The following is a 24,972-nucleotide window of genomic DNA, read 5'->3' as shown; positions in this document are numbered from 1 at the left end:
ATCAATATCTTTATTGTGTCATGTGGAAATGTATATATTTGCTAGATAAAGCCTTGCAGTTACAGCAATGTGAGAGACATAAATATAGGGCTTTGAACTTTTGGGGAATTGGTTTTAAGAATATATTTTATATAACAGAGACACTACTAACAGAAAGAGTCAACTAATGGACTATGCACTGTACCTTCCTTAAATTTTGAAAAAGTGGGTATTTTGATTCTTCCAGAGGAAGTTTTAATGGGACAAGCACAGTATTTGAGTATCAGAGGTTATCTGACCACTTGAAGCAATTATTTGAGACTCCACAATTATCACCTAATATTCCTGAAACTACACCGTGATTGTATCTGATCCTGCATTAATTCAGCCTGTGATAAGACTACTCCATGATTATGGCATACTTTAGCCTCATTTTGAACAACTTCTTTCTAATTCTAGCACAGCTTCTAGGAATACAGTAACACTTTGACAGTGGTACATTTTCCCAAGGCTGAGGGCTATTCAAGGGTAACAAAACTTTAAAGGTCAACTTTCTGTCTCACCGTGAATTCAAATTTCAGCTGTAACCAATTAACATTTAGATTTTCTGGCTGATTCCAAGTCTTACAAGCCAGTGCTACCTCAGCCAGAACTGTTTAGCCAAACAACAAAAATGGGATAATTTTCAAAAGGCAAGCAAGCTGTGGGAGGTGTTTTTTTTAGCAATTGTCTGTTAGATTCATCAGGAAAGAAAAGCATAGCAGCAAGTGTTCTGTGTGTGCTGTGCACTGCAGTTTGATGCCCTCTCTAAAGCAGAAAGAAAATGCCTGGCTCACAGAGCAGCTTGTGGTGGCTTGTGTGTACCTGCTCAAGCTGGATTTGCTCTGCAGAGGGACACTGATTATAAACCACTTTTCAAACCCTAATTTGCGTGTTTCATCTCATATACCTTTATGTAAGATTGACTGAGAAGGTGGAAAATCCCTATGCTTCCCTTCTTCTCCAAGAGCTCCAGAGAAGAGAGGAGCCTCTAACAGTCCCCTGCGAGTGCTCAGGTCCCTTCTGGCAGAGAAAGGAAAATATATGGACATGTCTGAATCATAGATATTTAGCCTATCTTCAGGTCTGAACAGCATTGTTTAGCTTTTGGTATGCTTCCACATTTCATAGTATCTCTGCCAAAAGGAAACTATATATCATAAAGGAAGAGAAAGTTTGTAGTTAAAACACTCTGTGGAAATATATGTCAACTATCTCTGTGCAACTTTGGAGTGCTAAGATTAGAGAAAGAGGAGCAGAAGGTTTCATGCATTTCAAGTTCTAAGCAAAGGTGTGGAAAGGAATAAAGCTGCTTGAGAGTTTCCTGGTAGCCAGATCATTGTCCCATGCTCCACACACTTGGAGCTGAAGGGACAAAAGCTGCTGGAAGCACTGGTGGGGCAGGCAGAGACTGGGGGCTGCAGTGTGAGAACTCCTGCAATAGCCAGAAAAGTGAGGAGTGACTAAAGCAAAAAGAGCAGACCTGCTGACCAGCTTGAATTAGGCCTTTCTATGCAACAAGATGTGAACCATAACTCAATAGCAGATACTGCTGAATTCTTTTGCCCACAAGTAAATTATGGGACCCATTTTGTCAGCAAAGTGTATTAGCTAACTGTGAAAACAATAAGGAGCTTGGAAGTTTAGATGTGATGAAAATCAACCAGTGGCAATTTCCATTATCATGTTCTGTTAGTTATAGGAGGGAAATAGCTAATTACATAGCAAGTATCTTCAAAATAAAAGTGGGTGACCTGAAAATGGAAATTATAACCTGGCAAAATGTGATGGTGCAATTAAAGGTAAGGCTTGCTCAGACAGACTATTGATCATTAGTAGCTGAAGATGGAAACAGATGGACTTTCAGCTATGAAAAAAAAAAAAAAGTGAAATCAAATTTCATGTCAAAATCTAGAGACAAAGATGAGGATGACAGGGACATGTTGATGTTCTGGACCTGTCAAAAGCCATTTAACAGACTTCATTATTTAAAGAGAACTGTACAATATTTTCAGTCTTCCACCTTTCTGACAGATTTGTTTTTCTTTTAAAAGTGGGTTAATTCTGGTTTTTTTTCAAGAGTGGTCAATGGAGATAGTTATATCATGTATCACTACTCATTAGATGCCTTGGACTCTTGGTAAAAATAATTATAGGAAACATGAATGATCCCACAGTGTATCAAGCATGTGTGTGTTGCTTAGAGCATAACTCAGTTCTCTCAAATTAACAAGCAAAAAATCCCACCAAACAGTCAAAAATCTGAACCAAACAGCAAGAGAAACATATAAGTTCTAAACTTCAAGAATAAAGAAAAGAGGCAAAATATATTATGCTTAGGACACATAGCAATTTTAGGAAATCATAAGGTCAAAGATAGAGAAGTATAATAAATGTACTAGTGATAAATAACACTTTTTAAAGCTACAGAGCTAAAGGAGAATTCACCTAAACTTAGAAATGTTTTCTGGAAGTTTGATGTATAGAGGTCACACTTTTGCCTGGGCAATACTCCTTTTCTATCTCTTGGCCAGCCCAAGTGCCAAAATTAGGAATGCCTAATCTGACATCCCAGACTGGAGAGGCTCTTTGGAGGCCAGGATACCTTTGAAAGGTCCTAAACCACGTGTTATCCACTGAGCTTTAGTTAGTCAGCAGTTGCTCAAAGATCAAGGAACACAGAATGTGGAAACAGTAAATGAAATTAAGTCAATTGCTGGAAAGTGTTTATTTCCCTGTAAATATTCTTTAGTTAATAGAGATTAAGGACATTTTGCAAACATTTGGAAAGAAAAAACAAACCTCTTTATTAAAGATACAAATACCTATATTCTAGCACCATACTGGAAGTTGAAACTGATGTCTTTTTAATCTGATTAGTCTCAGTCCTTTGTTGTGTGATATCCACTGGGAAAGGCACTAGACTAACCACGCTTTTTATTTCCCTTTGACACCATTTTCATTCCACATAATTTCTTTGAGCTCCCAGTTAAGATTCAAGAGATCCCCTTGGTAATGGCAAGGATTTAGAAAATGTAATGTCCCTAGAGACAATTTTTATTCAAGTGGTTGTAAAACTACTGCCTCTCCATGGATTTCACATAGAATGCTTTCAATTCAACTAATCTACAGTATCTGACCTGAACAGCACAAGCAATACCAGGGAAAACTTCATTCTTTTCTTATCAACCTTCAAGGGTTTTTAGGCCTGACAGAAAATATGAAACTATGGTTCCTCTATCACTCTCAGAGATTTCAGGAAACAAATCTGTTCAGTTTATACTCATACATAAACACAAATCAGATCCCAAACCAACCATGATGTAAATTACCAGAATGACCCGAGAACAGTTACTAAGACTCACAGGGAAAATAGGATGTGCTCTGGAAAGTGCCTGCTCTTTTACACCTGCTTTCTGAAACTCATCTTTGAAATTTTATCAAAATACCATTAAATGTCACACTCCTAGAGGTAACATATATGACAGGAAAAGTTAGGCATAGAGATTTAAAAAAAAAAAAACAACAAAGCACATATTTTTCTCTGGAAGACAATGTATAGTTTGTTAGTTTTTTGTACTTGGTTATAGAAAGTTATATCTGTACCTTCTTCTTATTTCCTGCAGATATTAGTCTCTTGCTCAGGCTGTGAGAATGGACTAAGGGAAAACTGAAGTGGTTAAGAGAACAAAATAATAAATCCTTGACTTAAAAACTTCTATAAAGAGCAAAAAACTCCCGTCATATATTTCATTAAGCTGTGAGTTCATTTGGAGTCAATTTGGCTAAGATGGTTTGGTGGGTCAAGGAAAAAGTCTTTTATTAGATATGGCTAAGTTAGTGGAATTGTAATTCCATACCGTGAAACATCTTTATTTCTACTGTTCTATTAAATCTGTTCCTGCACAACTTTATTACTTCAAAGCTTACTGATTTGCGATGTCACCAAAAGTGAAAAATTGATAAGAAATTATTTTAAAAAATAAATTAATAAACAATATTTATGCTTTTGAAAGGAGGATGGAATATTTAAGAGATACTTAATTTACAATTAACATTATCATGATGCAAAAAGTTGTCTAGATTTTTTTCTCCCTGTACATGTTTTATAGGAGAAAAGTGAACATTCATCATCAGATTTTGACTGAAGAGTCTCTGATCTCCTTCTTTCCATGTTTTGAAAAGCAGTGCCTAGGACCCCCATCAAGTATAAATCATAGTTACCTCAACAAAGGGAGGCAACTGATACCATTTTGTATTCTGTAAGATTCTGGTCCTTGAATGACTACTTAGGCCTTCTTTTCTCTCTTCAAATATATTTATTTCTTTGGTGTGTTTCTTTTATTACAACACTGGTTCACATGGAGTAGAGGTTCCCATATTCATCACTTTTTTCCAAACCAACTTGCTGTGGAATAGTATCCTGTCTCAGTCAACCAGCATCTTCAACAACATGAAAAAATGTCTAGAATACCCAACCTGAGATAAAAGACTAGTGGTGGGAGGACAGTATGTAAGTTTTAGCACATATTGTTATTGAAATTTTAATCTCTGTAATTTAGCTTCATAACTGAAACTCCATTGCTATTAATAAGCTTTCAATTCAAGTATAGAATGCAAGCCTTTCTTAAAAATTATGGTTTTTGTAAACTGTCCCTGTTTACTGTTTTCCCTTCCTTTTTTGGTCTGAGTCAGAATAAAACTGAAATCTGAAACATTTTATTGTGTCTATGTCACTATGTATGCCAGTCAGGTAGCTCATGCAGGGAATCTCTAGTTTAAATTTTCCCCCCCAAAAATGTAGGAATGAAACATCTGATACTTGTACATACAGCATCTGCCTCCTAAATCCTCTATTGCATGACCTAGCCCTAAGGTGCCTGCAGCCCACAAGGCAGTTCATTGTCCTGCCTCAAAGCCACAGCAACAACAATTTCAGTGTCTGGGATACAGAGCTGGGAAAAAAAATTAAAACAAAAAAAGAGAGAGTAATTCAGAGCTGCTGGAAAGGGAGTGTCTGTGCATTACATATCCAATACTGCTCTGAAAACTGAACTGAGAAACCTTGGAAAAATGGGAAGGTATCAGAAAAGGCAGAAGGGAGATCCAATCACTAGGCTGTTAAACTCCTTGAACATGCAGAAAGAACAGATACATATGTGAAGAAATTCAAGGTAATATTCTTGAGGTAAGGAAAAAAATCTCAAACACTGACACTAGGAAAGAAGCACACAGAAGCTTCTCAAAAAACTAAAATATGGGGAAAAAATAAGCTTCCATCATTACTAGACTTTAGAAAAGGTTAAAATCAACACTGCATTATTTATAGAGATCATGTCTCAGGTACAGCTCTGAAAAGGAGACTTTTACCATGAAGCAACTGGGACAAAGCTCAGTGCTGCTTCAGACATCCAAAGGAGCTGACAGACATTTTCTGATGCAGTCAGCTATTGCACCCTGTGAGGCACAGATGCACTCTGTTTTGTGGCCCTAGGAAGAACAGAGTTGGTGTTTCCAGCTTCCACACCTAAGGCAGTACCATGGGGGTAGATGTCTGCCTACATGGATCTCCCATGAAGCCACAAGTTCTTACAGAAAACCTGCTCCAGCATGGACCTGCCATGGAGTCACAATCCTGTTCTGGCACAGGATCCTCCAGGGGCTGCAGGTATCTACTCTCCCCAAACATCTGTGTGCTGCAGAGGCACAGCTGCCTTACCAGGGGCTGCAGGGGATCTCAGCTCTGGCACCTCCTGCCCCTCCTTCTGTGGTTTTGGTGTCTGAAGAGCTGTTCCTCTCAGATATTCTCACTCCTCTCTCCGGCTGGAGTTGTGCAGCTTTTTCTCCCACTTCTCCCAAATCATATCCCAGAGCTGCCACCACCACGCTGATGGGCTCAGCCTTGGCCAGTGGTGGGTTCATCTTAGAGCCTCTTTTCACTGGCTCTGTTGGACACAGGAGGAAGTTCTAGCAGCTTCTCACAGGAGTGACCCCTGCAAAAACCTCCTCTCTGCCCATACCATGACCTTGCCATGCAAACCCAATACACACTGAGCAATATTTCCATGGGTTGTACCCAGTCACCGTGGGTTGGCTTTCATCACCCTTGACAAGTACCCCAAGGAGGATGGAGGCCTTGAGAGAGGTCTACACTTAGCAAAAATGCATTGCAAATGAATTGTGCTTAGCCACTTCTTAATCTAAATGGGTAGATCCTGGTGGAGGGAGGGTACAGGTCTCTTCTCAAAGGTGTTTTCCATTTTCAGCAGAGTGCCCAATTTTTTTGCTATCCACTTATTCCAACAAACCACAGCAAAGATGCAAATATGCCATGCACATACTAGGTCAGCATCTGATCCAGACCTTTGCATGACTTAACTGCTCTTCTCCTTGTGCAGGGAGGCAGAAGGTCAGTTTTGGGATATGGCTGTTCTCCTGTAATCTGTGGGAGTCTCATAAACGCAGGAGTTTATCTTGTCAGTTTTTTAATTGGGCTATTGAGAATGAGCCCAGTCCAGATTCTTCCAAACACAACTGTACCTTTTTTGCAGAAGGATGCCTTGAAGGGGACAACAGAGCAGTGTGTCTTCTAGAAATTCTAGGAAATTCTAGTCACTGACATGGATGTGAGTTCTGGGTTTTTCCCACACAGATGCTGAAGAGGCTTCATCACTGCCAGGCCAAGGCAGGAGCCCACACTGAAGGTCAGGAGTATATGATGTGGAAATGGACCTGAAAGCCGTGTTATGGAGTTGTGGAAATAATCAGTGCAACATGCAGTGGGATAGGAGCTGAGGCAGAATCTGCTTCCAGGGTTGAGCACTGCAGTGGGGCCCTGGCAGCACCCATGAGCCTGCACCCCACAGCTGGAAGACAGGGATGCCTCCCTGGGTCAGAAATAAACACACACTTGAGGAGAGAAGGCACAGCCATGGCTGCGATATGAGCTGTTTACTTCTCCTCTCATCAGTGAACAAGTGACAACAAAAGTGCCTTACATAACTAAGATACCAATCTTACATTCACTTTTCCTAACAGATAATACTGTTTAAACCTCTTATTGCACTTGTCAGTTTCCTCCAGACCCTTCAATTTGTTATCATCCCTTACATAAGGTGCCTGCACCAGACTACCATCACCTGCATCCTCACCACAACCAAATAGAGCAGAATAATTACCTCCAATGTCTCGCATATGACACTGCTATTAATACTTCCCAGAATCTGATTTTCTCTTCTGGCAACTGTGTCTTATCATTGACTCCTATTGGGTCTGACTCATCACTTAGTCGTGTTCAATTAGCTATTCCAATCAGTGATTTCAAGCAACCTAATCAAAAGACAGGAACAGGTCCTCCTAGAAAACACCCATTCTAAAGAAGAAGAAAAAAGGAATTAACTAGTCAATTATTTCACAGTATTTTATTACTTTGCCATTCTATTATTAAAGAAAATAGAGTTGCATTTGTCCACTGAGTCTGAAGAAATTGATTTTATGAAGGATTTTCAATTTGTAAACCGTCTAGTCTTGGAAGCACTTGGATTACTTCTGAAAGGTCTGTAAAACACAGCTTAAAAAAAAGCCTGTTTTCAGTAAGACTAACTTCACTGCATGGGTGTGTATCTTTTCAGACAGCATATATTGACTGGCCAATTAAAAATGGCTGAAATTGTTGCTTTGAGTAAATTGCTGAGTATGTTTACTAGGTGATTAACATGTTCTAGCTAATCACTGTCACTTAAATCATCATATTTTCCTCTGAAGACAATGAAATATAGATGGAAAAATTTTCAAACACAACTATCAAGTCTGCTGAGCTGTAGGGAAGTGTGTCTACATGTGTAATATAAGTATTTAAAGAAGAGCAAAAGCATATTCATCAAGTTGCATGCACAGATGCAGGGCTTTATAGAAACAGGAGGCACTTGTATAGGCTCAGAAAGACAACCCAAATTGTTTAAAGTCTGCTCTAGGTGAGCTGCTAACTATGGTAAATGTTCACTTTATCATCCCCTTTATCACAGTCACTCTTTTGTAGCAGTATTTTTTATGAAAATAGATGAAGAAAAACATAGAATGATTTGGGTTGGAAGGGAACTTATCTAGTTTCAACCCCCTGCCATAGGCAGGGACACCTCCCACTAGACCAGGTTGCTAAAAGCCCCATCCAACCTGGTGTTGAACACTTCCAGGGATGGGGCATCCACAACTTCTGAGCAATACTTCCAATACTTCACTACTCTCCAAATAAAGAATTCCTTCCTATCATCCAGTCTGTTCTCTCCTGTCCTGTCACTATCTGCCTGTGTAAAAATTTGCTCTCCCAAGTACTGAGAAGCTGAAATAAGGTAATCCAGGAACCATCTCTTCCAGGATGAACAATCCAGCTCTCTCAGACTATTTTTGTAGGAGAGAGATCCCATCATTCTGCTCATTTTGGTGTAGATGATGGAGGAGAAGATTGTCTACGCAAATGAATAAGTAACAACCTTTAAATGGTGAAGGCTAAAATGCAGGAATGTGTCAGGACAATCAATATCTAATTAACACCTCTACAATACATATAGTGTGAGAGAAGCTTCTGACATGTATTAGCTACCAGTGCAACTTTAGCAGTTGAGTTGGCATAAACACTTCACCAAAGCAACCCAGTCTAAATACAAAGTGATTTGTGTGAAAATGAGGATAAAAAGAACACTAAAGCTGAGTGAAATCTTGTATTTCCAGCTCTAAAAATTGAGCTGGATTAATTACTTTTGAGGGAGACTGAAAAGAGGATGAGGCAAGCAAAGTTGCAGGCAAAATCTGGATTTTTCTCCTGTGTAAATTGTACTTTTTAAATTCTAGGTTTTCTCCTGGGCATATTAATTTACAAAGAGGAGCTGAAAAGGCATCAAGGAAAAGATATTTAATGAAGAAATGCTGTTTTGTCTATAAAGAGTCTGTGTTATTTTATCATGCTGTTTTCTGGGATGGATGTGTTAGGCTTTTACTTTTAAGCCTCAGAAATCACCAGGTGTGAGGTTTTTAATTGTAAGTATTACTATTATTCATTATATTTCATTATTGGAAAGCTCTAGTTATATAAGCCCAGTGGGATGTGGCAAATTGAATGGAGATCATGCAGTTTTGCACAATATACCACTACAGCTAATTGATATACACACAAAACACTCCCACACTACTTGAAGTTAGCAGAAACACTCCTAGTTATTTCCTTGGCCAGTGGAGAAGTCACAAAGAAAGTGTGAGAAAAACAAGAAAATGTAAATTGTTATTCTCTTGCTCCTACTTGTGAGGGTTTAGGATGCTGTCACATGTAAAGATTTGGTGACCAAAGTGCTCGAAGCCTCCATGCACTTCCCAAACCCTAAAGTCAACTAGGGTTTCTTGCTCACTGAAAGATCACAATTGTACATGATATTGTCACACTAGTTTCAGTTTCAAGGATAGAAAATATAATTTTGCTTGAAGTTTGACTCTGAATTAAGGCTTAATATAGACACTGTCTTTGGTGTAGCTGGGGTTACTACCCTTACAGGACTAAACTTGCATTTGTCTTCACTTTGCTCAATTTTCCACCCATCTCTTAAAGATGCACATGCTTTTTTATTCAAACCAAATTAGTTTTGCAGTCTCTTCTCATAGGAAAAGGGTAAGAGGAGGCTATACAAGCCAGTCATATATAAAGTAAGGTAGTTTTAAAATATAACCAGAGGTGGAAAAGTGCTTTTTGAAATTAGAACCTCATTTTGAAATTTTTGCTACCATAAGGCAATGTTGGGGAGAAGTTCTATACTCTTGCAGGTTCACTGTAGGGTAATGTGACAACTCTAACCCTCCAGAGTTTCAATACCTTTAAACCAATGAACATTTTTTATTGTTTTTAATAGTCTTGCTTTCCATTTTTTCACACTGGATTTTTAATCCATCACTTTTGGGATGTTCCCATGGCCAGGTGCTCTTTGTCCAATCTCTCATTTGTTGCTAACTGGCAGTGACTTCTATGTATCCTAGCTGACTTCTGGCTGGGTTATTTGTTTGCCTTTGTTGCTCTATTGTTTGATATTTCCTTTCTTGGTAATGCAAAATCCTTCTACTACCTTTTCCTCTGCAACAAGGGATTACCATGTTGCATTCATATAGTTCCTGGTCCTTGTTTAAATGTAGTGTTTTTCCCTTGATGAGAAAAAAAATTTGCAGTGTTTGCTCCTTTAATTAGAATTCACTCCCTGATTATGCCATCACCTTCCTATTATGAGTCTGTGTCTAAAGAAAATTACATATAAAAATGTCAAGTCTATCAACATGAGAAATTTTAGCTTTGAATCATTTAGCAATCAGTTCAGATATTCAGACAATTCAAACATTCCTTAGCTGCTTCAACTCCTTATTGCCACACTTTTAAAAGATGGTAGGCATGTAAGAGCATCCACAAGAACAAGAGAAATATATCTACATCCTCATCTGTACTTAGACAATATGTAAAGCAAAAGGAACCTACAATTTAGAGAAGAAATTGTGACCAAGCAGATAATATAGGGTAATTCAATGTATTAATACAGCTCTTGCAGAACATTCAAAAGCACAAGCTGACTGTCACATTCTTCAGCAGTTCTCATTTTGCAGACATAATACATATATTATGTCACAGGTATAATATATAATAATATATATTATTACACAGGCACACTTCAGCAGCACTGCTGTTTTTCAAGATTGATCACACTGGTCCCATAAAAGCACTTTTGTTCTTCAAGAGCATGAGTGCTACAGGAGTTCCAGCACAAATTCTTGCAGTTAAAAAAAATAAAAATAAATTAGTAATCTCAGATTAATTCATGTCTTTCAAATATAAACTTTCATAAGCATTTTGTGTCTCACATAGTCTGTCATGCCACAGTTTCTGAACTTCAGAGTGTGGTATTCCAGTGAAATAAATGTTAAAATTTAAACAAGTTGCTTTTTACAATAGTTTCCTTACTATGCACCACTGATGATCATAATGGTTAGGACATTTTTTCATGCATGTTTATGAACTCACTGATGCAACACAGAAATAATCCATTTAATACATGAGCTTTCCTGCCTTCCATGCATTGCCAACCTACTGGTAATACACTAAAGAAGGCCATTTCTGCAAACAAACCTGGGAGGCCTAAAGCTATCAATTAGTATCATCCCATTATCCCAAACTTTTGAAAGAAAATAGGTTTTTTAGTGGCTTGCCTTAAACTTTGATCATTAGAAATTATTGGTATTATTTTAATTACACTAATGGCCTTTTCTTTAAAAATTCCCTCCACTTTTTAATACCAAAGCTACAGGAGGATGCCAGTGTTGATTGATCAGAAGTGTTTATAGTAGAGTCCAGCAGGATCTGTTATTGCAAGAGTCACAGAACACAGCAGGCAATGCACTAGAGCAGTAAATACAGCCCCTGTATATATTGTATATATAAAACCCTGCTGGGGAAATGAGCCTTTACCTGGAATAGCTCAGATTGTCCATTCTCAGTAGTACACGATTAGTTTTCATCATCCTTTTAGCTGTCTTACTAGCAAAGTTTTCAGTCTCTCAAAGATAGGAAAATTAAAATAGAAATACAGTATTACAAAGAGCAATCCCAAAACACTAACAGAGTCAGAATACAACCTGACACCCTGTCACTCAGGGTGTTGGTAGCAGTCCCATTAAATGGTGGATGCATCCTCCTGCAATGGCAGATGTGGTTCAGCTAACCAGTGCACCTGTAGGAGGGTGCCATTTTCCTCTGAAGGTCCAGGGGTGATGTGGAAAGGTCTTTTTTTCCTCTGGAATCCAGTGGAAAGATGGATAACTTGCTGTCCAAAATCTCAGTTTTTATCCTAGGTAGGAAAGGCTTGGCTCCTCCCCCTGGCTGGAGCATCTCCCAGTGGGATGATGTAATTTTATCAGTCATACAATGGGACTCAATGGCCCAGCAGCAGATGATATCTTGCTGGAGGGAGGATGGATTGTGGAAAAAATTAAGATGATTGCCTCACCTTATCTTAAAGATGGCCCATTAGCAGATAGTATGTGCCATGGAGATAAGGAAATCACTGCCCCACCCAGCTTCAGCAATGGTGATAGAATACACATTTCTGGCCACAATCCATATTGCAATCCAAGACAGTATAACATTTTATTTTAAATCTTTTAGGTAAAAGTGCTACAGCATCTAGAAGTTTTAGCCCAGATCTAAAGAATTCTTATAGTTGAAGAATTCTATAAGCTGATTTAAAGTGCACTCATTTCAGCTATTGACTGAAATTATGTCCTTTACTAATACTTTATTTGTCCTTGGATTTCCTGTTTTTAACATAGTAGCTCCCAGAGACCAGAAAAGAAGTCTCCAGTGGTTGGAATATGGGAAGTGCTACACCATTTTTTAGAAAGAGTAAAAAAGTGGCTTCTGGGAGTTAGTAACTGTCAGCCTCACTGCCATGCCCAGTAAAATCATGGAAGAGATCCTCTTGGAAGATGGATGGAAAGACATTGAAGACAGGGAGGTGATTAGATAGCCAGCAGGGCTTTGCCATGGGTGAATTGTTCCCAAACAAACTTATGGTCTCCTATGACAGAGTGCTTGCATCAGAGGACAGAGAAGAGCTGTGGATGTTATCTACCTGGACTTCTGCAAGGCCTTTGACACAGTCATTCCTCACATTCTTGACAATAAATTGGAGGTATAAGGTAGATAGATGGACTGTTAGATGGATAAAAAAATTGGCTGGATACACATATCCAGAGATTTACAGTCAATGGTTCAACATCCAAGTGGAAACCACTAACAAATGATATCTGTCAAAAGTACCTACTAGGATAAATATTATTTAAAATGTTCATCATTGACATGGTAGGATTGAGTGCCCCTTCAGCAAGGCTGCACATGACTCCAAGGCAAGTGATTCACATGACTGTGGAGCCAACACACATTTCCCACGGAGTCACAGCCTCCTTTGGGCACTCACTTGTGCTGGTGTGGGGTCCTTCAGAGACTGCAGGTGGATCTGGTCCACCATGGATCTCCATGGGATGTAACGGGACATCCTGCCTCACCATGGTCTTCCCCATGGGCTGCAGAGGAATCTTTGCCTTGGCACCTGAAACACATCCTCCTTCTTTTTCACTGGCCTTGGTGTCTGCAGGGCTGTTTCTGTCACACATTCTCACTCTCCTCTCCATCCACATCCTCCCCACACTCCCCTCCTGTTCTTAAATCTGTGATTCCACTGGTGCTACCAGTATCACTGGTTGACTTGGCCTTGGCCAGGGGCTTTGTCTGTGCTGGAGCCACCTGTATTGGCTCTATCTGACACAAGAAAAGCTCCTGGCAGCTTCTTTGGTTCCCTGCAACCAAAATCATGCCATGCAAACTGAATACACAGCTTTCCAAACATATTCAAATATGGAAGTGTCCTTTCCTGAACTCACTGGAATATGACACATTTTTACAAGCTTAAAATAAATCATGCAACATCCACAGAAAGAAATGCTTCTTTTTTTAGGAAAAACATATTTTTAAGCACTAGCAGATATTTTCAGTGTAAGAAGAAAGTGAATCTGGTGGTCTAGAGCAAGGGTCAGTGGAGGAAAGAGATCTGTCATCCTCTCAGTGGTGTATTCAGGCTGCAGACTGTACTTGCTTGGATCTCTAGACTAGAAAGCAATCTGATTATTTCACTGCTGAAGGCAAAAGAGGGAGTCAGTTCACTTCATGCCTGAAGGACTCCACAGATCCAGCCCCTAGTCCAATAAACTGTATCTCTGATAGTGCCAAAAAGTGAGGAAGCAGGTTAAGAGCAAAAGATTTAAGAGATGATGATGGTGAAGATGGTGATCTGCAAATACTCAGGTGAATGGCCATAGGTCCCTTGAACAGCCATAGGGCTGCAAAACCTGCATCCAAATATATATCACCTTCAGTGGGCTCTGAAACAAACATCACAAGCCCCTGCACAGAGCCTTAACGCCCCTTCCTATGGGTCCATAGTGTCTGGGCACCTGCTGTCCCCTAAATCCAGTCAGTCTTGCTGGGATAGGCTTTGACAGGTGTGAGCAGGAGGGCAGGTTCAGCTAGAATTCCCTCTTCCTAGAGTGAATTCTCAAAAGGGGTCCATGGGGCACCTTCCAACCTGTTTGCTGCCCTTGGCAGCACAAGAGCAAGGTTTAGCCACACTTGGTGGCCTCCTGTCCTGTCATGGTCCCAGTTTCTTTTTCAGCTGGGTTGCTTCCTTATCTGCCTGACAAGACAAGCACAGTTTGAGGAAGTGGGATTCAGTCCCTCTTCTCAGCACACACTGTGAGTGCATGATAAGGGCCATCCAACCAGAGAGAAAGTTCTCAGCCTTACTGAGTTGAGTTCTCCTCTATGCCCACAGTGTCACCCACTGCTTGTTTTGGAGTCAGAAGACTTTTCCCCCTGAGGGTAGGGAGGTGTCTGTTGCCTTCCCTCCAGTCTCTGGATCTGGAGCAGGTGTTTGATGGGATGAATCATGGCTAGCTCTTGTAGAATGTTTGTGGCCTCAGCCCTCCTTCAAGAAATTCCTTTAGGCTCTTGTCCCTGATGCAGAAAGCCCAATTGAGCCCAGCCAGGCCATGCCTAAACCTTTGTAGGGCATCAAATCTCTTCACAGAGGTCTAATTAGAGGTCTTCTTCTCTCTTCTGTTATCAGGTGCCATCAAGCACATCCTTCTTCTTCCTTGCTTCTCTCTGCTTTTCTTGTGGGGCTCAGAAATACCGATCCGTGTCCTTTTGGACCTCCTCAAGGTCATTCCACTTTGTCTGTCAGGAGCTTCAGTGTGAAATAATTATTTCAAAATATCCTCATTTTTAATCTGTTCTTGCCATCTTTTTCTTTTTTTACTGGTTCATTTTAAGAACCACTTTGATTCATCATTCTGTGCTGCGTTCTAGGTCTGCTCCTCAGCTCCCAAAATCAAGGACTGCATTTTGCTTCAACCTATCATCTCTATGAGGAAATCAGGAATGACAACGTCTAGCTTAGAGAAAAGAAATCTTTAGCAGGTCCATAGAGCACAAAGTTTGCATTAGAAACCTTTGTAGTTTTTGTCAATCAGAGCCCTAGAGAGTACTGCAGACAGTTATTTTCTCTACCTAGTTGTGTTCCACACCCACTTTCAAAAACATTCTCTGTTAATTTGTCTGTTCTCTTAGTGAATCTACTTAAATTTTGGACTGACAATTGCTCTTTGACAACAATCCCTGTAAATGAGCAATATGTTCTATGAAAACACGTTTGGTTTTGTCCTCATATCACTGTGGTTCACTGAGTTCTTCTGCTGTGATGAATTAAAATTACCTATTCACCTTTTCCCTAACATCAAAGATTTTACAGACTTCCAAGCTGCAGTGGACTCACTGCTTTCCTATAGAAACCATTCCATATGTTTTTATATTACTGGGCTGAATCCAACACTGCACTCATTACTAATGGACCTTTGGATTCATGAAATCTGGGTAAATGTAGGATATATGATACAGGACCAGAAAGAACCTACCTCCTGTGGGGACCAGACATTTCATGAATCTTCACTTTCCCAGAAAGGGTGTCCTTCTTCACTCCTTCTTACATTTCAGCAGTGCCTGTCTGCTGCCATTAATTAGTCATTTGTTTTTCTCCAGTTAGAGATTTTCCTTAATTTTCTAATACCCTCTGTACACCTTCTGAGTAACACATGCAAGACAAATTTTTTAAAATGTTGTTTCTGGTCAGTGGCTTAGGGAAGGAGTTATGCTAAATAGCCTGGCAACTCTAGTAATTATTATGAGACCATCTGCTGGTAAACACACATATAAAATCAGCCTAGACAACAGGCCAGTAGTAAAGAGAAAAGGATAATCTTTCCAAGTAGTAGACAGGCTGACAGCAAATGGATAACCAAGTGGACATTTAGCTGCTAGTCAAGAGATGTGATTACTCACCATCTTGTGTTTCATTAGAATAATTTACAATTTGATTACCTGTTGGAAGCTCAGAGTAAAGTTTGTTATATTTATTGCCAGACTTTACTTTTCCTAGTTGGGATTGCTTCAGCCTACAGTGATTATTTATGATAACAATAATGTTATTGCCCAGCTCTGAAAGAACTGTTTGGTTTCTTCAGACAAGAGGACAGGAGTTTAAAATTTCTTCTTTAAGGTTAGTATCATGCTCCAGAAAGCATACAAATAAGAACACTTCATAAATAAATACTTACACATATGACTGAATAAGCTGTGTAACAATTTTTAAAAGGCATCCTTTAGCCTACGAATTCTTCTAAAACAGAAAGCTATTTTTTCAGAAATTAAAACTACAAATTTGTTAGTGAAAGAGCAAAATGCTTGAATTCTCATACCAAATTTCCATTAGCATTCGATGTTCTATAAAAGTGCTTAATGGCCTCTTGAACACTCTACTAATATGAGTCCATTAGTGTAATAGGCAGGGATTAAAAAAGAAACAAAGAGATCATTAACCATAGAAGTTAAACACATCTGTTCATATTCCATCATTTAAATTACAAATATTTAATCAAAAAGAAACATAGATCTTAGTATAGGAAGATCCAGTATAAAATCAACTCAACATAATGTTCTGCCAAACTTGCACATTGCTCAGAGGAGGAATTTGATAGCATCTTCCATCTTAGATGCCAGGCAAAAACCTAGTACAGTTTCATCTATTGGATACCACAAAGGAGCCACAGAGGACTGCACTGCTTTGGAAATGAAGCCACAAGTTCAGAAGAGTGAGTTCAGCCAATGCATCTTCTTGCTGTGTTGACAAAGTAAGGAAAAGCTGATGTCCCATTTACAGTCCCTGAAGCCACAAACTGCTTGTCTGCCATGTGAGACATTGATGTGCACAGTGATGGAGAGGAGCCCATTGCACTGACCTAATCTCTGGCATCAACAGCTCCTACACTGATTCTTGAACCCCCAAAACTTTCACAGCAATGAAGCACCAAAAAATATTCTTAGTTTTGCTACTTCTTGAGAATGGTGTACTCTGTGCTCATCCTTTCACCTTAGAACTATATGTTAAGTGGAAGAGGTTGTTGAAAACAGTAAATAGAGGCTTCTGTAGAAAAACAGAAGCTTTTCACTTCATCTTGAAACTGCAATTAATGCTACAAAATGGAAAAAATAATACAATGCCTTTTCAGGCCCTCTCTAAAGCTAATGCATAGTTCTCTTTTGCTTTGGCATGTGTCACAACAGTTTCTACTGAGACCCCAAGCAATATCTTAGCATAACTTCCCAGAACCAGCTCTTTTATGGTTTATTTTCTCAGTAATTAGTTAGTCAGTCCTGAGTCTTAACTGTTCCCTTTTCCCTTCAGTCTTCTCCCTAGAGCTATTTATAAATTTTTTTAGCACTCTTCCTCCATGCATATTTCTTATTATCTAGCAGGAATCTGTATTTAATAGGATAAATCACTTATTAATTAATTACTGATTAACTAATATACAGACAATTATTAAATCCTGGAAATGAATATTGCCATTTATTTTCCCTGTAAACATTAAATCTGAACTCCATTCATCTCCAAATCCTTGGTAGCTTTAGTAAATTTAATCTTTTATTGTAAATAGAGAAAACCAGCATGTTGGAAGGGATGTGTTAATTACGAGTACAACATTATCAAGGCTGTTAAAAACACAGGTTAAGCAAACACTTTATGAAGCCCTTAAGGTAAATTTAATCCATTACCACATTAGCAGGACACCAGACTTGTGACACAGACTTAGAAAAAGTTTCTGAAAATTTGGAACTCCCTCATATTTCATTGCTTAACTTTATATGTCAGGAATATTAGGGGACTCCATTAGAGTATGGGAGAGTCATAGTCATTAAAATTAGTCTGAATACTAAATTTACTCATTCTAATTTAAATTCTGAAGGACTTTTCCCATTGCATCAAGTGCTTTGCAAATGTTAAAAAGTGCAATAGAATAAAACCCACTTATTGTACTTAGCTTAAAGCAGTCACTCCTCAATTCCTAACGTGACCAGCTGCACCTTACAAGCCTGAGTGGATGAAACACAGCTCATCACACAGCTGGGCAACAAAGTTCAAAGCTGGAAACCTTCTGCCATTGTCCTCTTGGGTGAAGTGTTGTCCATAGTATGGGAATTCATGTGTCCACAGTGGAGAGTAAGCCTCACTTTTAAAGTTATGCCTCTCTCTCCATGAAGCAGGTATCTGAATAAGTGCCCTTTTGTCCTCACTGAATGTACAAGGAGCTCACAGTCTCTCGCTGAGGTGTGGGAATCTTTTCATTAGGTGTCTGAAGCTTAATTTCCACCTGAGTGGTGACAGTTGTCCTGACCTCCCTTCCTTGGGCAATATCCCTTTGGAAGGAGGTAATTGCCTGACGTTGGTTTGCCTCTTGATTAAAGATGCTAAAAGAGAAGTACCATCCATGTTAAACAACCTGGTCATTCTGCTGGCTGATGGAATGACTGATGAGGATTTAAAAAAAAATTATATTAAAAAGGTTGCTGTACCTCCATTTTACACATTGTGACTAACAAGATAAACAATGAGAATTTCAACCTTTACAAAGCTCACAAGGAATAGCAGTCCCTTTTACACTTTTGTCACCACTTTTCCAGCTATCTCTGGTCACCCTTGCTCCCAGATAAACTTTCTACATGGAGTATCTTGTTTCTGGAAACAAAAAACATCTGAAATCTTATTAGATTATGTTTACACAAATTTTCCAGTCCAGCAATGCATATCCAAGTACCTTGGATAATTCGGATAAGTGTCCATACTAAAATCTAAATTAAAACAAAGCTGAAATTGCTTTGAATGGTTATCTATCATTAGACAGATATGTAATCAAAGGAAATAAAATAGAAAGTCATAATAAATACAAATATCCACTGTTCTTTTTATTATATCTCTGTTTCTTTTAGCCAGATAACTCTGGAATGGTCTGATGTACAACATCTATAACATTTTCTATCATCTCTCCTTAAAGAAACTCGATAACACAAAAAGGCTAACAGCTGTAACTGCAGAAGGTGAACCTCTTTTGGGAACAGGTTTATATCTTTTTGCTTCTCTTTAAAATGTAAATCCACTAGGTCTTCTCCCAACATTGAGGAAGGCTTGATTTATGATTTTAAAAGACCTGTCCCTATAGAAACAAAACTACACACTGATATGGATAGGACCCAAAAGGATCTTGTGGTACAATCCCAGTTATCATAAAATCACAGAAAGGGTAAAGTTAGAAAGGACCTTTAAGACCATCTAGATCCTACCCCTTTGCCATGGGTCTACTTTCCACTAGACCAAGCTGTTCAGAATCCCATCCTGCCTGGTCTTGAATACTTCCAGGATTGGGGGCATAAAAACTCTGGGAAACGTGTACCAGTGTCTCACCACCCTCAGAATGAAGGATTTCTTCGTAATATCTAAACCTGCCTTCCTTCCATTTAAAAACATTCCCCCTTGTGCTATCACTCTATGCCCTTAAAAAACTCTTCAGCTCTTCTGTTTTTCCAGGTGCTGGAAAGCTGCCCTAAGGTCACCTTGAAGCCTTCTCTCCAGACTGAACAGCTCCAGCTCTCTCAGACTGTCCTCATAAGAAAGGTGCTCCAGCCCTCTGGTCTTCTGGACTCAATCCAGCAGGTCCCTGTCCTTTCTATGCTGGGGCCCCCAGAACAGAACAGCACCAGACACCTCTCTAACAGCCTCTCCCAAGCTCCAAAAATGACAACTTGAAAGTGACTCCACTGCTGACTAGAGATCTCCAATCATTTCCACCCTGACCATATTTATGACCAGTTACTTTTATATACCAGCCCTGCTCTGTGGCATTAGGGGATACTTCTTCTTTTCTACATATGTTTCCCAGTGTATTTAAGGAACACATTCCAGTTTGCCATGCTACTTAATCCATGCTCTTTCTCTCTCCCTGCTTCCTAAAGTTTTCCTCTCCACCTTTTGTCACAGTATATCTTTTCTGTACTAATTCAAATGTGAATTCAACTTTTGGGAATGAGATGAGAATTTACCTAGGAGTACAGCTGTAGTCTCACCAACAGCACTGAGTCTTCCACAGATTAACTTTACTCTCCAGATGGTGATTTGCATATAGTATACCTTTTAGTCTTTGGCTTCCTCAGTCACTTCTAAATAAAAATCTAATTGTTATTTTTCCTGTTATTAATCCTCAGATACTTGTCCTTAAAACTATTTTTTTCTTGGATCCCTCTTCTGGCATTCCTGCAATCAGGTCTATGCTTTTATTAATTTGATATCTCAATCTTCCTTCTGTGTTTATGATACTCCAATTTTATGCATGCACTACTTGGTTTTAAGCCAAGGTCAATAAAAATTTTGTCCAAAAATTGATCCTTGAGAAAGTCCAACAGCAGCTTCCCTTCAATATGGGGTCTAGTTTTATGACACTATCATTTATTTTCTCCCTATAGTCATGGCGACGCATTTATATTTTTATTAACAGTAGAAGTGTATAGGATATTTATTATAATCTAGATACTGAAATACAAAAATATGGAATTTCCCAGTGCTTCTTCTGAAGAAAAGTGATTGCCTTTTCAAAGAACATTTCTTGGTGTGGTCTCCTCTATATTTGGTGGGTAGTGCTCCATTCTGGGGAACTCAGATCAGGTGGTGTGACTATGGTGGAAGATCTGTCTCCTAGGGTTGTCAGAAAAACCTGTGCATGTGAGTAGATGTGCACCTACCACAGTGATGAAGGGAATGTTACTTCTGTAGGTGTTTTTCTCACTGCATTCCAGCTGAATGCATTCAGTGTTGACTCTATTTATATGTAGGGTTCTATCGTGTCTGAAGATTTTTGAAGTGTTTCCTTTCTTACTTCAATTGACACAAGAAAATCAAGGTAAGTTATGGAAAATCAAAACATTAGTGATATGTATGAAGACTTCAACAACCAAATTGAAATGTTGTGGCATCTGTAATAATTCTGCTGCAGAAAAAACCTGATGTTTGGGTTAGAATTTAAGTCCTTGTTCTCCATCCCCTCTCAGACGGTGATTTGTTTCCTAAGGAGACATCCTTCAGAAAACAGTGTTTTCTTTTGCTGCAGAAATTGCATCTTCCCAGACCATTTGTTCCAACTTTGGCCTTCATTTGTCTAACTCAAGGATAGAGAGAGTGTCTCCTTGGAAATCAGTATTCTTCATCCATTTATCATCATGCAAATTCTTTTCAGAATAAAACAAAATGGACAATTTAAATGCAGTCTGCTTAAGTAGGACATTGTGTTTCTCTCTAAATGAACATTACATTGCAATAACATGAGCAATAAAACTGTAATTTCTAACTAATTCCTAAATGTCAACTATCCTTTGGAAAACTAATGAGAAATATAATTTTCAAGGCCAACTTAGACAAAACTTGAGGGGAAAAAAAATCTTTATGGGTTGCAAGATGTGAATTTTATTAAAATCAATAATTTGATATACTAAAATACATTGAAATTACTAGGCAGATGGCAAAACACCTGAGTTTTAGTCAGAGTTTGAAATAGACTATTTTGCCTACTTCTGAAACTACTTAAAGGATCCAAAATTCAGGAAAGGAACTTAACCTTTTACAATATTCATTTTAGATATCTTGCTCATTTACCTTTCCACTGAGTTTTCTGTCTTCCTCCCACCCCCAGATTTCTCCCCAGCACTCCAATACTCAAGAACAGAGGCCTCTGTGGCTTTGCAATGCCAGCATGAATGAGATAATTCAGGACAGCACATGGTAATATCTGCTTGGTGCTGGAATACATTAGTGTCACTGGGACTCCTGTAACATAACTTTTCTTATAATCAGTTAATTCTCTAAAAGACTAGAAAATACTATAAAGTAGGATATGCAGACCTGAACTAGAACTCAGACATGCTTGGCAAATGAGTTTTGCCCTTTATATCAGTTTGACTATAACCAATTCTCATTATAGTGAGAACATGCAGGTTTTGTTCTAATATCTCATATCTTTGCTAAAGTCCTCCAGCTTCTAATGAATATGCTCAGGTACTTGAAATTCTGTGGTGATAATAGAGAGTGCACCTTTTCCACTCAAGTACCCTTTTCCCTGTGACAAGATGTGAAAAAATCCTCTTGACCTATACAAAGAAAATTGGGCCACTAAATGTTAAATGGTAGTATATTGAAAGTTCATGAGGAAATAAGCATTCTTCAGTTGTTAGAAATTACTACTTTGAAATTTCTATGAAGTTTATAATGTATGAGATAGTTAAAAATAAGATAAATGATTGGCATATGCATTTATTACTTCTTCCTATTTCAGCCTTCTCCCTAAGCCCATGCAAATTTAGTATGGTACTGGTTTTTTTGTACAAGTCATAAAAGAACACAGACATTATGTAAATAGTTTCAGTGAAGAAATGAAGTGGAAAAACTCATTTTGCCATAAAAAGAATAAGTGGCATTACTTATCATTCCATGGGGCTTAAAACTACTGAGCTTTAGAATGTCTGATAATTTCCCTAGGCTTTTAGGTAAAATAGGAGCAATGAATTTTATCCAGTCCCTTCCTGGACACAGCATCCCACCCCTCGGGAAGAGAAAGCAGATAGGGACAGGTGGCTCCAACTCCTGATACCTGTAATACACATGAAGACAATGGAAACCAATCCTCTTCAGCAGAACTTTTCTAGGTTTTCCCAGAGTAATTGGAATGGAAATAAAGAATAGAATAGAATAGAATAGAATAGAATAGAATAGAATAGAATAGAATAGAATAGAATAGAATAGAATAGAATAGAATAGAATAGAATAGAATAGAATAGAATAGAATAGAATAGAATAGAATAGAATAGAATAGAATAGACCTACAGCAATCATCCTGTTGAACTGTCTGACCATTCCAGGGCTGAAGGAAAATTAAAACGTTGCCAAGTACATTCTCCAAATGTTTCTTAAACACTGTCAGGGTTGGGGCATCCACTACATCTTTGGGAAGCCTGTTCCAGTGTTTGACCCTGCTTCTTGGTAAAGAAATTCTTCCTAATGTTCAATCTGCACCTCTCCTGGTGCACCTTTGAGCTATTCCCAAGCATCCTGTCACAGGATACCAGGGAGAAGAGCTCAGAATTTGTCTCCCTACCATCTCCTAAGGAAGCTGTGATTGAGAACAAAGACCTGATTCCAATAGTATTTTAAGTTAATGTGTGCTAAATGCTGAATTTTTAAGGAAGTTTTTGTACAAATTTGTACTGATTTGAAAGAAGGTCTTTGTTTCAATATAGGAATTTAAGCTGTCTTTTCTTTTTTGCCTTCAGAATGCCAACATTCGTAGGAATTATCAATAAACAATGAAGAATTTGCAAACATTTGGATTTTTTCAAGGTCTGGTAGAGCTCTGGTAAGTAGTCTGGGGCGATTTTCATTGACAATATTGGATTTTGGACAAAATCTGAGTGGAAATACTGGTGGAATTTATTACTGACAGTACAATTATTGAAATACACAGGCATGAATGAGCAGCTGGTACCACCATGTGATAGAACTGTTCTATTCCCATCAAAACTACAGGAAAGTTGAACAATCTTACCTGGGACACAAGGCTGGCTTGAGGTGCTGGCAGGGGTACCAGCACCAGTTATCACATCAGTGCCTCTTGGCCACTTCTGACTTCAGTTCAAAGAGATTTCTGTCAGCTGGGGGTTTCTGTTCTGAGAATATGTGGACAATTTTCCCTTTGATAATTTTTTTTGTGATAACACTGGCACTTAATTGGATTTGTGTTCAATATTAGAAAGGAAATACCTATGCAAAAGATGTAATCTGAAAGTTGTCTTCATGCAGAAGGTAGTTCCATCAGTTTTAACTAAATCTAGGACTGCAGTTATGATTAAACAATTTAGTCTCTACTAATTTTACTCACTGTACTGATATTTTCTTAAAATTTCTCAGTTAGTATTAAAGATACTCAGTAGGAAAATTCTTTCCATACAGGTAAGAAAGTTTTCATACAGCAGAGTCATTGTTTCTATTATGTTTACACTTCTAAGGTGCAATTATGTTTCATATTATTTTCCATGTACAGCTAATTTTAACACCAGATACTTACAATTATTCCATAAACCAGTGCCACAGTTGCATCAGTCAAAAAGTCAGACATAAACGAAGCTAAGGAAAACTGGATGGAGTATGGCAGAGAGTATGAGAGGTAAAAAAAAATGGAAGGAAATAAAATTAGAGCACAACCTATTTCTGCCATTGTAATTTGCAGTGAGGAATTGATCAGATAATTAAAAGCCCTGCCTGAAATCACTTCTACCTTGAATTTTACAAGTAAAATCAATTCTTCTATTGAAAACTAAGGAAAATAAAGAATAAAATAATAAAAGCCACCTAACTTTTCCCTGATAACAACCCAGAAAGCACTTAAATTTATTTTCTTTTCAATATCTATTCTTTCTCACACAAACATAATCATTTGCTGTCAGAGGACTGATTTTTTAGTGACAGAACTAAGGACCAACATGGCCACTTGCTGTTAGAAAGGAAAAGTGCCTATTTTTAAATTATAATCCAAAGGAATTTGCAAAATAGTTAACATATAATAGAAATTAATGTCAGAAAGACCTGCTCCACTAACCTTGCAGAGTCTTTAATTGCACTGAAAATTTTTACGTGCTCCATGCAAAGGACAGGGAATTTGGGTATCAGTTCTCCTGACCTATATTTGTACTTGGTTTTCTTTTCAGAAAGGAGTCAAGGAGGTGGGACCCAGAATAAAAAGCGTTGCCAGGATATGAATCACTAAATAAAACACAAGATGCTCAGCTTCTCAAAAGGGATTGAGAATTTTCTAATTCGTCCAAGACATGAGGAAATAATAGAAATCACTTGCAAGATACCCTAGGCAATTTAGACAGTCCAGTGGTTGAAAATA

General features: G+C 38.5%; 1 long non-coding RNA gene across 2 annotated transcripts in view; it reads right to left on the bottom strand.

Annotated features, from left to right (window-relative positions):
* The window catches only part of LOC306803711, a 55,939-nt gene that overhangs the window by 21,998 nt on the left and 8,969 nt on the right, over positions 1–24,972 (bottom strand). The window contains exons 1-2 of one of the 2 annotated variants that reach the window (XR_013774670.1): positions 23,626–23,762; positions 11,507–11,592 (exon numbers count right to left, since the gene is read on the bottom strand). This is a non-coding gene — a long non-coding RNA (uncharacterized lncRNA). Of the gene's footprint in view, positions 1–11,506; positions 11,593–23,625; positions 23,763–24,972 lie in introns of those variants that run through there. The other variant, XR_013774669.1, reaches the window with a different exon arrangement.

Source organism: Erithacus rubecula, assembly GCF_903797595.1.
Source record: "Erithacus rubecula genome assembly, chromosome: 1".
Classification (NCBI taxonomy): domain Eukaryota; kingdom Metazoa; phylum Chordata; class Aves; order Passeriformes; family Muscicapidae; genus Erithacus; species Erithacus rubecula.
Note: the sequence above shows the minus strand (reverse complement) of the source record. Positions and strands in the feature narration are given on the sequence as shown.